The sequence below is a fragment of the Nicotiana tabacum genome, chromosome 6 (assembly GCF_000715075.1).
Source record: "Nicotiana tabacum cultivar K326 chromosome 6, ASM71507v2, whole genome shotgun sequence".
NCBI classification, from domain to species: domain Eukaryota; kingdom Viridiplantae; phylum Streptophyta; class Magnoliopsida; order Solanales; family Solanaceae; genus Nicotiana; species Nicotiana tabacum.
The window spans coordinates 100,247,654-100,261,280 of NC_134085.1; positions in this window are offsets into that span (position 1 = coordinate 100,247,654).

A 13,627-nucleotide genomic window follows, 5' to 3' on the forward strand; every position below is an offset into this window, starting at 1 on the left:
ACGAGACTGCGCCAAACACCTCTCTATGAGGCCCACATAGGCGGTTTAAAATATATGGATATATATAAAAGAGTCTCAATCCCGTTTTAAGTCATTTTTCCAGTTTTTTCAGACCTTAGAACCCTAAAAACATCCTCTCAAGTTTCTCTCATGATCCAAGACCCAAACAAAGGGCAGACAACACAAATCAAGTGTTGGGAATCCCGTGGCGCTAGTAAGTTTCTTGTTCTTCTTGTTGTTGCTCATTTTTGCATTGTTCCAATTCGTGTGGGAGGTTGTTTTAAGTGTTTTATGTTCTCTAAATACTCCCTCAAGTTTTTAATATCAACCCTAGGTGATTTCAAGTCTTCTAAAGTGATTCTAGTGTCGAAAAAGCCTAATTGATTGCTAGTTTCGCTTCCTTGTTCTTGTGGCAGCATTGGAGGGATATTTCATGGAATATTAAGGTCAAAATGGAGTTGTTATTTCTGTTTAAATGTAGGGAACCTATTACTCTATATGTATTTAATATTATCCAAGTTGCGGTTAAGTCATTGAAGCTAGAACTTGTGAAATATATATCGATAGGCTTGATAGTAGTGTTGTTGGTTGGTGAACTGTTTTGGGAGGCTCAATATGATTATTATTGATGTTGTTTGGGTTGTTTAGTGGTTGTTTTGACTTGTGGGAATTCATATAAATAGGGGGGTTCTGTCCGTATCCACGTAAAATAGGTTGTGGTAGATACATAATAGTTACGACGCCTAAACGATAACGATAGTGTCATTTCGCTTATTGTAGACTAAGGAGTTGTGAAATTTGCATAGCTTGAGGTTGGAAAGTATATACAAGGTATGTGAGGCTATCCCTTTCCTTCTTCTGCATGACTCCGATTGTACATAATGTAATGAACGAGCTTCCAAAGATACTCTACTCTTACAAGCTAGCAGTACTTACATTGTTTCCCTTCTTATGGAGCGATTGATGTTGATGTTGCTTCTCTTATTCTTATGTTATCAATATTGTTGATACTTCCTTATTCTTATAAGAGTCATGATGAAGAATTAGTCCTAATAACGTGTATAGAGGACACCGACCTTACATCATTCCGAAAGGTTCATAATATTATCCCAATGAGTCCAGCATGCATTATATATATATATATATATATATATATATGTATATATATCTATTTTACTTTACCGAGCCACGCTATAGACGGCCGGGTATGGCACCTATCGTGCAACCACTGATTAGTTGGGTTTTACCGAGCTTTACGTGGTCGGGTATGATTCTACCAAGCCTTATGATGGTCAGGTACATTTTTATCGAGCCTATTACAGCCGGGTACGATATGATGATGATGATGCCCACAGAGGCTTATGTTTTAAAAGTTTATGTATATATACATATGTATTATGCATTTCATATCAGTATCACTCAGAGGTACCTAGATGTTACAGGTTGTATATTCTCTATCTTTGCTTATATTATTGTCTGTACTTATGGTTCCCTGCCTTACATAATCAGCACTTTATTCGTACTAACATCCTTTTTATTTGTGGACACTTCATGTCGTGTTGTAGGTCTTGATAGACGGGTAGACGCAGCTCCCCTACCACAGTAGGCTGTCCAGTTCAGCGGTTATTGGCGAGATCCCCTTCTCCGGGCTTGTTATGGTCTTGGTATGCATTTTTGTTATAGACATTATGGGTATGTCAGGGCCTTGTTCCTGCAATAATGCAGCACTTATGTTCCTTTAGAGGCTCATAGACAGGTGTTGACTTATGTATAGTTTGGTATGCCTTGTCGGCTGATTTTTGTTGTATAGTCTTTCATGGCAGCGTGATAGCTCGTACCTTATATATAGTTTCTTGGTTGTCTGGTCATCCCATGTTATGTATGTTCATGCTATTATCTTTCATTGTTGGTTGTTCATGATCCATGTCTACTAGTTATATTAATCTCGTCGGCCCTTAAAGATAATAAGGAAGGTTAGATAAAATGTAGGTTGGTGCTCGACAAATATGGCCCGGGTGCTAGTCATGACCCTCCAGTTTGGGTCGTGACAGGAAATCACCCTACTGTCCTTCATCAACACCACGTCGAGACTAATCCGCGACGCATCACAATAAATAGTATAAGACCTCGAACCTGTAGGTAATACCAATACTGGGGTTGTAGTCAAAGCTGTCTTGAACTTTTGAAAGCTCTCCTCACACTCATCTGTCCACCTGAATGGAGCACCTTTTTGGGTCATCCTGGTCATATGTGCTGCAATAGATGAGAATCCCTCAACAAACAAACGATAGCCAAACCAAGGAAACTCCGGATCTCTGTAGATGAGGACGGTCTGGGCCAACTCTGCATTGCTTCCACTTTCTTCGGATCCACCTTGAAACCTTCATTCAACACTACGTGACCCAAAAATGCCACGGAATCCAATCAGAACTCACATTTTGAGAACTTTGCATATAACTTCTTTTCTCTCAGGGTTTGAAGCACAGTCCTCAGGTGCTGCTCATGATCCTCTTGACTCCGAGAGTACACCAGAATGTCGTCAATAAAGACAATGACGAATGAGTCAAGATAAGGCTGAAATACATTGTGCATCAAATGCATAAATGTTGCTGGGGCATTGGTCAGTCCAAATGATATCACAAGGAACTCGTAATGGTCATACTGAGTCCTGAAAGCAGTCTTTAAGATATCTAGCTCCCGAATCTTCAATTGATGATAACTTGAACATAAGTAAATCTTGGAAAACACTCTAGCATCCTATAATTGATCAAATCGGTCATCAATACAAGGCAAAGGATATATGTACTTCACTGTGACTTTGTTCAATTGGCGATAATCAATGCACATACGCATAGAAAGATCCTTTTTCTTCACAAACAAGATAGGAGCACCCCAAGGTGACACACTGGGCCGAATGAAGCCCTTATCAAGCAATTCCTGTAATTGTTCCTTCAACTCAAGAGGGGCCATACAATAAGGAGGAATAGAGATGGGCTGAGTGCCCAGCAACAAATCAATGCTAAAATCAATATCTATATGGGGCGGCATACCCGGAAGATCACCTGGAAATACATCAGGGAAATCCCTCACTTTTTGGACTGACTCAATTGTAGGGGTATCAATACTGCCATCTCCACATAAGTTAGATCCGTGTCACACCCCTTCTCAACCATTCGTTGAGCTTTAAGAAATGATATAACTCTATTGGGAGTGTAATCTAAGGTGCGCGGTAAACCTGGCATAGCCAGCGTCACGGTTTTGGCATGACAATCAAGAATAGCATAATGGGGTGACAACCAGTCCATGCCCAAGATAACATTAAAATCTACCATGTTGAGCAATAATAAATCAGCTCTGGTCTTAAAACCACTAAGAGTAATCAAACATGACCGATACACGCGATCCACAACAAGAGAATCTCCCACAGGAGTAGACACATAAATAAGGAAACTTAAAGAATCCCGAGATACACCCAAATGCGGGGCAAAATAAGATGACACATAGGAATAAGTAGAGTCTGGATCGAATAGAACAGATGCATCTCTATACAAACCAGAACAATACCTATAATGACATATTACGAGCAGGAAGGGCATAGTTTCTGGCCTGGTCTCTCCCTCTAGGGCGACCTCTACCTTCTCGACCTCTACCTCGGGCTGGCTGAGCAGATGGGGGGCAGCTAATGTTGTAATCATAACATGATGACCCAGTGGAGCACATTATGGCTAAGATGTCTGTGGAGGTGCAACCCTCCTAAGTCTGGGGCAACCCCTCACCATATATCGAGTGTCACCACATTTAAAACAAGATCTAGGAGGACATGGCTACTGTGGGTGACTCGGGCCAGGTCTGTTGGACTGATCGCTAAAAGCACCCCGTGCAGGAGGCACACTAGATACTGGAGGGGCATAATAAGGTTCCAGAGGCCTAGAAAGGGCTGGAACACCACTGGTGGCTGGAAGAGCTGAATGAACAGGGCGACTCACACAGCCCCTATCATGACAAACTGCAGCTGGGGCACGGGCACCAGAATAATGGCCAAACTCTCGAGACCTCTTGGCCTCTCTCTCCTTCCTATCCCGAGCAAGCATGCCCTCCACTCTCATAGCAACACTCATCACCTGCTAATATGAGATATCCATCTCTAGCTCCCGGGACATGCTAGTCCTTATGTTGGGATGGAGTCCCTCAATAAACCGACGGACCCTCTCTCGAACTATAGAAACCAAGGTTGGTGCATGTCTAACCAAGTCACTGAAACGGACTACATACTCTGAAACAGTCATAGTACCCTGACGCAACTACTCAAACTCCGTGCGCCATGCGTCCCTGAGGCTCTGAGGGACATACTCTTCCAAAAACATGTCCGAGAACTAAGTCCATGTAAAGGAATCTGCCTCAGCCGGACTGTCCAACTCATAAGTGCGCCACCACTGATAGGCTGCTCCTCGATGCTGAAAAGTATTGAAAGAAACCCCACTCGATTCTGTGATGCCCATAGTGCGAAGGATACGCTAGAACTCCTCCATAAATCCCAGAGCATCCTCTAACGCTAGACCACTAAATATAGGAGGGTCGTACTTCTTGTACCTCTCGAGCCTACGTTGTTGCTCCTCATTAAACTACTGCCCTACCCTCGGGCTGAACTGGGGCTACAGGTGGTACCGGTATAACCTATGGAATCTATAAACCTGAATCCAATGCTCTGGGGTGCAAGAGGCGGGAGTCTGTGCTTCTCCCCCGGCCTGAGATATGGCTGGAGCAAGGGGAATCAACCCTGCCTGATCTAGAGTACCAAATATGCTTAGGAACTGTGTAAGGGTCACTTAAAGAGCTGGTGTAGTAGTAGTAGTAGGCACCTCGGGTGTCTGCGCTCCAACTGGAGCTACTGGTGGCTCATTTGGAGCAGCTCGCTCGGGTACTCTGGCTGCCCCATGTGGGCATCCTCAGCCTCTACCCCGGCCTCTAGCGGCTCTAGCAGGGGGGCGCGAGTTCTTGGTCATCTCCGGCTGCACGTGTCCTCACCATCTGTGAGAGAATAGAAACAGAAGTTTAGAATTTCAAAGTCAATAGGTTCGCATGACAAGGAATCAAACGAAGTGAAATTTTCCTAACAGTTCCATAGCCTCCCGAAGATAAGTACAGACGTCTCTGTACCGATCCGCGAGACTCTAATAAACTGGCTTGTGACTCATGACTCCTATGAACTTAGAGCTCTGATACCAACTTATCACGACCTAAATTCTCCCTCCGTGAATTGTCGTGATGGCACCTAGTCTCTACGACTAGGTAAGCCTAACACTTTGCGGAAATGAAATGAAAACATGAAAATTTAACAACTAACAAGAACATTTAAATAAGAAATTTAGATGTCGCTCAGCATATACATTAATCACTCTCGAAATGTACACAACTATCCCAAGACCCGGAACACCTGAATCACAAACTACAGAACGAAATCAGTATCTCAATATACTCTAGAGTCTAACAAAAAGAAAATACAGAAGTGTTTGACATGGGGAAGAGTAGAAGGGGACTCTGAGGTCTGCGAACGCGGAAGATATACCTTGAAGTCTCCAAAGCTGTCTCGACTCACTGATAATGTGGCTAGTAAGTGGTACCTGGATATGCACACGAAAAATATGTGCAAGGAATGGCATGAGTACACCACATATTGGTAAATATATAATAAAACAATATAAGTGTAATGCCGCAATAAAATAAAGGCTGAAATTTAACAACAATGAAATCATAGAAGGTAACATCTCAGTACACAGAAACACAACAAGGGATCTCCCGAGATACCGTCTCGTAGTCCCAAACGTAAATGTGCAGGGGGATCTCCCGGAATACCGTTCCGTAGTCCCAAAGTAAATATACAGTACAGGGGGATCTCCCGGAATACCGTTCCGTACTCCCAAAGTAAATATGCAGCTCAACAAACGGAAATAACAGTTACAGCAAGAAGACCGACAGTTTAGACTAAGTTGAAGTCAAAGAAAAGCAGGAAATTTACTAAACATGCCGCACGGAGTTCAAATAAATAGATAAGGCAAGTAGACATGCTATTCTAAGCTAACAGGTTACTACAAATGCTGATAAATTACTCAAATAAGGAGGAAAACAGGTTATTACTTAGCGAAAATCGGGTTTTTTACGACAATTAGCCCATGCACATACTCGTCCCCTCAAGTACACGGCGCTCACATATCAAAACAATACAAAATCCTAAGGGGAGTTCCCCCACACAAGGTTAGGCAAGCCACTTACCTAGAACCAAGCTCAAATCAATCTGTAACAATGCTCTTTTCACGAATATCCGATTCTGAATGGCCCAAATCAAGCCAAAATCAATTACATAACATAAATATAACTACAACAAACTAATCTAGCTAATGAAATCAAAGCTAAAGCAAGAAATTGGAAAATCGCTCAAAAAGCCTCACCGGGCCCACATCTCGGAAATGGGTAAAAGTCACAAATTATGAACACTCATTCACTCGCGAGTCTAACCATACCAAATTTACTCAAATTCGATAAAAAAAATCTCAATCAAAACCCCAAAATTTGGCCTAAGATCTCTTCTCAAATTTTTCCCAATTTTCCACCCCAAATCACTAATTAAATGATGAAATTAAAGAAATAATCATGAGAATTAACCAAAACTAGGTAAGAATCACTTACCCCAAACACCCACGCAAGAATCTCTCCAAAAATTACCTTCTACCGAGCTCCTAATTCAATTTTGTGATATGAACTCAAAACCCTCGATTTTGAACTTTAAATTCTACTCAGGTGCTCCCTTCTTCGCGAACGTGGTCAAAGCCTCGCATTTGCGAAACACAAGCTATCCCAGCCCTAAAAACACTCATCATGAACTGTGATGCACTGGTCGTGAACGCAAAGCTCACATCGTATGACCCTTCGCAAACGCAGGAAACTCATCGCGAACGCGTAGGCTATTTTGCCTGGAACCCATCTGATCATTGACTCTACACAAACGCGAGATCCTTATGGTGAACATGTAGCATTAATGTTCCATACCTTCGTGAATGCAGGAACAATGTCACGAACGCGAAGAACAAACCTAGCTGGCCTCTCAGATGACCTACGCAAACGTGAGACCCCTCTCGCGAACGCGATGAAGAAATGGTCTACAACAAAATACCAGAAAATCTAGCAATTCTCAAAGTCCAAAAACAATTTGTTAAGCACCCAAGGCCCCCGGGACCTCAACCAAACATACCAACCAATCCTAAAATGCCATACGAACTTAGTCGAGCCCTCAAATCACGTCAAACAATGCGAAATTCGCGAATCACCCTCCTATTCAAACTTAAAGAACTTGAAACTTCAAATTTCCACAACCAATGCCGAAACCTATCCAAACGACGTCTGATTGACCCCAAATTTTGCACACGAGTCATATTCAACCTTACAGACCTGTTCCAACTTCCAAAATCAGAATCCGAACCCGATGTCAAAAATTCCACTACCGCTCCAAATCTCCAAAAATTCAACTTTCGCTATTTCAAGCCTAAATAAGCTACGGACCTCCAAAACACAATCCGGACACGCCCCTAAGCCCAAAATACCCAACGGAGCTAATGAAACTAATAAAACTCCATTCCAGAGTCGTCTTCATATAGTTCCGAATACGGTCCAAAACCTAAGACTTAAGCTTCTGTATAGGGACTAAGTGTCCCAAAACACTCCAAAAATGAAAACAAAACCTCCCGGCAAGTCACAATAGCAGAAATAGATACGAGGGAAATAGTTAATAGGGGATCGGGGCTATAACTCTCAAAATAACCGGCCAGGTCGTTACATGAGTATGGGTGGAAATAGTTAGTTTGTAATTAAGACGGAGAGTGAGGTGCATAAGATTCGATAAAATCGACTATGTTTATATAAGGTTTGTCTTCCAGCTTAATTTCATGAAAATCTATTAGGAATTTGAGAAACCCTAAAACATGAAATTGTAGCTCTTTGAAATACTTTTCCAATGATATATTGTGGAGCCAAAGGGATCTCTGTAAAAAAAATATTATGTGCATTTTACTGAACAATGCGCAGTATGCGCCCAAATGGGTGCCCAATTGTCACGTGTGCGGCAGCGCACTTGTGGCAATGCCACTGCCCTTGCTGCACATTCAGGTGAGATTTTGGGTATTCAGATGCGTGGGACCTCACCCGGGGGAGTCGTTCTAAAAGTCCTACTTCGTCCCCCACACCCCAAAGTACAAAAACTTGCTCTAGAAAGGGAAGCTCTCAAGAGCCTAACTTCCTCCAAGGTCCCTACACCATCCAAGGTAAGTTTTAATGGTGATTCTAAGTTAATTTCAATTCTCCAACACTTTATTAACATGGATAACTCTTTCAAATCATTAGTTATTCGATTGAGGCATCATTGTTGAGAAAAGAAACCCTAGAACTCGAATTCAAGAGCATTGAGCCTCAAAAAGGTAATATCTTTACCCTCAAAATGATTATAGCATTAGATTCATGATTATAGACTCTAATTTCATGAGATATGAGTTTATGGGTTTGATAGAAAAGCATGAGCAGTTGTAAGTTTGGGTTGTTGATTGTTGATTATTGATTAAGAGTGTTGTTTATCTTATGGGTGATGATGAACGATATTGATTATAACAATTTGAGATTTTAGAATTATCTAAGAGCAAGATAATGGGTTGTTGGTGTAGAAACGCCATTAAGAAGGGTTATGAAGCTTTATGCCCATCAAGTATTTGATAAAATGCCTAAATGACCAAACATGAGTATTATTGCTAATATGGAATCCCTTTGACTTGTATTGCTATAGATTAAAGTTGAAAGGGTTGGCAAACGTTATATTACGCTCAAGAGTAGGAAGTTAAGGTATGTGAGGCTAACTCTCTATGTTTAGGAATGTTAATGATTCTCCCTACACTACGTTTCTTCTACAAGGTTACTGATTTCCTCAGAAATATAATTAAGCTTAGTTCCTTGAATAACTGCAGAATTTCTATTCTCTAGCTTCGTAATTCATTCATGACTTTCACTGCGAACGTTGCGATCTTAGTGCATAATCAATATAGACTTGTGTTGATGTCCATGAGTCTTAGTCTAGATTAATCAGCATGACATAAACAGTTAAAGCTTCAGTTCTTATAATCATTTCATGAATACATGTCGTAGTCTAATTCTATCCAGCATTCCAGTATCATGTAACTCAATATGGTTCAGTATTTCAATACCATGTATTTCACTATGATTCTCAGTTTTTTATTTTAATTCCCTGAATGTTGAACACCTGTATTTGGGCCTGAGGCCATAGTTTATCTGTTTTATGCATCTTTGGACCTAAGGTCGTAGTTATGTATACATGTGGTTCATTATTAAGAAAAGGGAGTATTCATATCCTTACTTCCTTTGTTCAGTACAGTTATTAGTTATCAGTTCAGTTACCAGTTATCAGTTCTCAGTTATCAGTTTAGTTTCAGTTTCAACATTTACAGTTTTTTCTTTCAGTTGCTTTATATACTAGTGCAATTCAAATGTACTGACATCCCTTTTGCCTGGGCCTACATCTTACGATGCAGGTAACGATTTACAAGTGACAATTCAGAGCGCTAGGATTCTCGTACCAGCTATTTGGTGAGCCTTAATTCTTTCGGGCATTACCCTTGCTTTACAGTCTTTCAGTATTTACATGCAGTTAGTGTTTTCATACTTCATTAGTGTCACGACCCAAAACCCAATCGTCGTGATGGTGCCTATCATGGAACTAGGCAAGCCACTACTCAGCCATTTCAACACAATAAAGACTTTGAAAATACGGAAGCAGTTAATATTTAAAGAAAACCTTTTAAAAACAGAATAAAATTCGCTAATCAATACAAATCTCTCCCAAAACCGGGATGTCATCAAGTATATGAGCAGATATACAGGGATACAGTCTACTACAATGTCTAAGGAATAAGAACTGAAACATAAGTAAAGATAATGAAAGAGAGTCCAGGTCTACGAACGCCATGCAGCTACCTCGATAGTCACCCAAGATCCCGACTCCACACTCAGCAGGTACTGTGACCGGAAGCATCTGTATCTGCACACGATGTGCAGGGTGTAGCATGAGTACAACCAACTCAATAAGTAACAAATCCAACCTTTGGACTGAAAGTAGTGACGAACTCAACCGACATAGTTCACGTAGGCATACTTTCAATTTCAACAGATAAACACAAAACAGTAAGATAGATCAAATCTGAATGGTATGAAGAATATACTCCTCTACTTCTACATGCCAGTGCACATGCTGTATGTGATGCACCATGCAGACAACCTCATATGCTCACACTCTCAAATGCTCAATCACTCAGTACTGTATATGGCCAATCCGACCCAAGGAAGATCCATCCCGGAATATATACATCAACTGACCATTAGTCACTCTGTACTGAATAGGGCCAATCCAGCCCGTGGGAAAGATCGATCCCCAGGTATATAAATGCTTCAGACAAGATCCATGTACAAGGAGGATCCATCCCTCAATATAATCAACCGCGTTCACTGGGGTATGTGCAGACCCCGGAGGGGATCCTTCAGCCCAAGCGCTAACTTAAATCAGCATAATCGCTGCGGCGTGTAGCCCGATCCCATAATTGTCATTCATAACAGGCCCTCGGCCTCACTAAGTGATCAATCTCTCCAGTCTCTCTTACGGGCTCACTATGTCATGAAACTAGCCCGAACATGATGATATAATGTATCAATAAATAAAAATAGAGACTGAGATATGATATGGAATGAATGAATATGACTGAGTCCAAAATATCAATGAAATCAGTAAGTCAACAGCAAGAAACGACCACTATGGGTTCCAACAGTACCGGCATATAGCCTAAACATGATCTCTAGCATGATTGACAGCTCAATTACTTTATCACATGATGAAAATGCAGATATCAATAATATAGAACCACTATACAGTGCCATGGAATTGACAAGGTCACAATTCTCATGTTGCACGCCCGCACGCTCGTCACTTGGCATATGTGTCACCTCAACACCAATCATATAGCACATAATTCGGGGTTTCGAACCCTCAGTGCCAAGTTTAGAAGTGTTACTTGCCTTAATCCGAGCAAATCTCTACTCCAACACACCGTTGCCTCGCAAATCGGCATCCAAATGCCTCGAACCTAGCCACAAACAATTCGATACAATCAAAACGAGCTAAAGGAATCAATTCCAAAAGAAAATACTAAGCTTTAAGTCAAAAGTCAAAAAGTCAACTCAAAAGTTGCCCCCCAGGCCGACGTCTCGGAATCGGGTAAAAGTCACAAAGTTCGAATCACGAGTCCAACCATACCAAAATTAGTCAAATCCGATCATAATTCGACCTTCAAATCCCCGAATTATTGTTTATGAAGTTTCTATAATTTTTCCCAAATTTTCATCTCAAAGTACTAATTAAATGATGAAACCAATGATATATTCATGTATATTAACCAAATCCGAGTTAGAATCACTTACCCCAATAAATTTCTTGAAAAATCGCCACAAACCGAGCTCCCAAAGTCCAAATGTGAAATAATACCCTAATCCTTGTTTATATAGTACACAGTCTGACCTCCCATTTTGCTGACCATACATTTTCTTGTGCGACCGCACTTCCCAGGTTCCGCGGACGAAATCCCACATTGTGCGGTCGTACATCCATGGTGGTTGGACTAACCAGGTTATAGTAAATTGACAATCACTTTCTGTACAAATGTCCAAATGATGAATGGTTTAACTTTCTGAAAACTAGATTCAAAGGGACAACTTTCATTTTTCGCTCATCTCCAAATTCCTTATAGATTAAAAGATAAAAAATATAAGCTTCCGAAGTCAGACCATCGAACCTGCAGTTTCCTTCTTTTTGCAGCCGCAAGAGGATTTCTGCGGTCCGCACTTTTCCTCTACATTCCACACATGAGGCTTTGCCTCAACACTCCAAAATGTGCCCCTGGACACCCGAAAGTTACAGAACAATATCAGAGTGTCGAAATGATCAAACTCGCTCAAAACTCACCCCGAAACACACGCGAGCCACTCGGGACTTCAACCAAACATACCACCAAGTCCCAAGACATTATACGAACTTAGTCGAACCCTCAAATCACCTCAATCAACATCAAAAACACGAATCACACATGGATTCAAGACTAATGAACTTCGAATTTCCAAATTTCCACGACCGACGCGAAACCAATCAAATCACGTCCGATTGACCCCAAATTTTGCATACAAGTCACAAATGACACCACGGACCTACTCCAACTTCAGAAAATGGAATCCGACCCTGATATCAAAAAATTCACTCCCAGTCAAACTTTCCAAAAATTCAACAATCGTCATTTCAAGCCTAATTCAACTACAGACCTCCAAATCATAATTCGGACACGTTCCTAAGTCCAAAATCACTCAACGGAGCTAACAGAACCATCAAAACTCCATTTCGGAGTCATTTACACATAAGTCAATATCCGGTCAACTTTTCCAACTTAAGCTTTCAATTATGAGACTAAGTGTCTCAATTTATTTTGAAATCCTTCCGGACCCGAACCAACTAACTCGGTAAGTCATATAACAGCTATAAAAGCCACAATAGGAACAGTAAATGGGGGAACGGGGCTATAACTCTCGAAACGATAGGGCGGGTCGTTACAATTAGAGGCTTCATAGACTAAAGTAGCAGTTAGACAGAGTCGCAGGGTTATCACATTAAGCAATATTGGCTACAGATATGTTTCAGACTTATGTTAGTGTTTTCGCACTTTGATTTTTATCATTCAAACTTTCGGTATATCAGCATATGTTAGTTTATCTTCTGCACTCAGTATGTTATGATATCACTTGTTAATTCATCCATCCAGTTGGTTCGCTTGGTCAGGTACCGGGTGTCGTGTTAAGTCCAGGCCCAAGTTCGGGCATGACAGATAATGTCTATGGATTTGTATAAAAAGGGAGAGATTTGGGTTGATTTGTATGAAAGAGAAAAATATATTTCGAAATCTTTTTGAAAGTGAGATCAAAACGTGATTTTAGGCGCTTTGTATAACTGATATACAAAAGAGTTTGGGGTGGGGGTGGGGGAGGGGGAGGGGGAGGGCTATATTAATTACATCTTAATTTTAAGGGATGCTCTCTTTATTAATGTTTTTTTATATAACTGATAAATATAGATAGAGAATGTAATTTTTAAGGAACCTAAAGAAAAGTAGTAAATAAATTTCTATTACAGTATAGCTAGGTAAATTTTTCATAATTCTAGATATAATCCTATTAGGGTGGGTATCAGTCTGTTCAGTTCGATTTTGAATGTTATCAGTTCGTCATCTTAATTATCATTGAATAAATTTATCCAATAATCGAACCAATAAATTTTGATTATCAGGTATTGCTTAATTGGTTATCGATCGGATAAATCATTAATAAAATTGGACAAACAGATTGTCCGATACCGATAAATCAATAATCAAATAACATTAAATTGTTACCAAATCATTAACTCAATAACTCGGTACTGATAACTCGTTAATATTTTTTCGGTTCAGACTATTAGTTTTACCCGAAATATGCTCAGCCCTAAACCCTA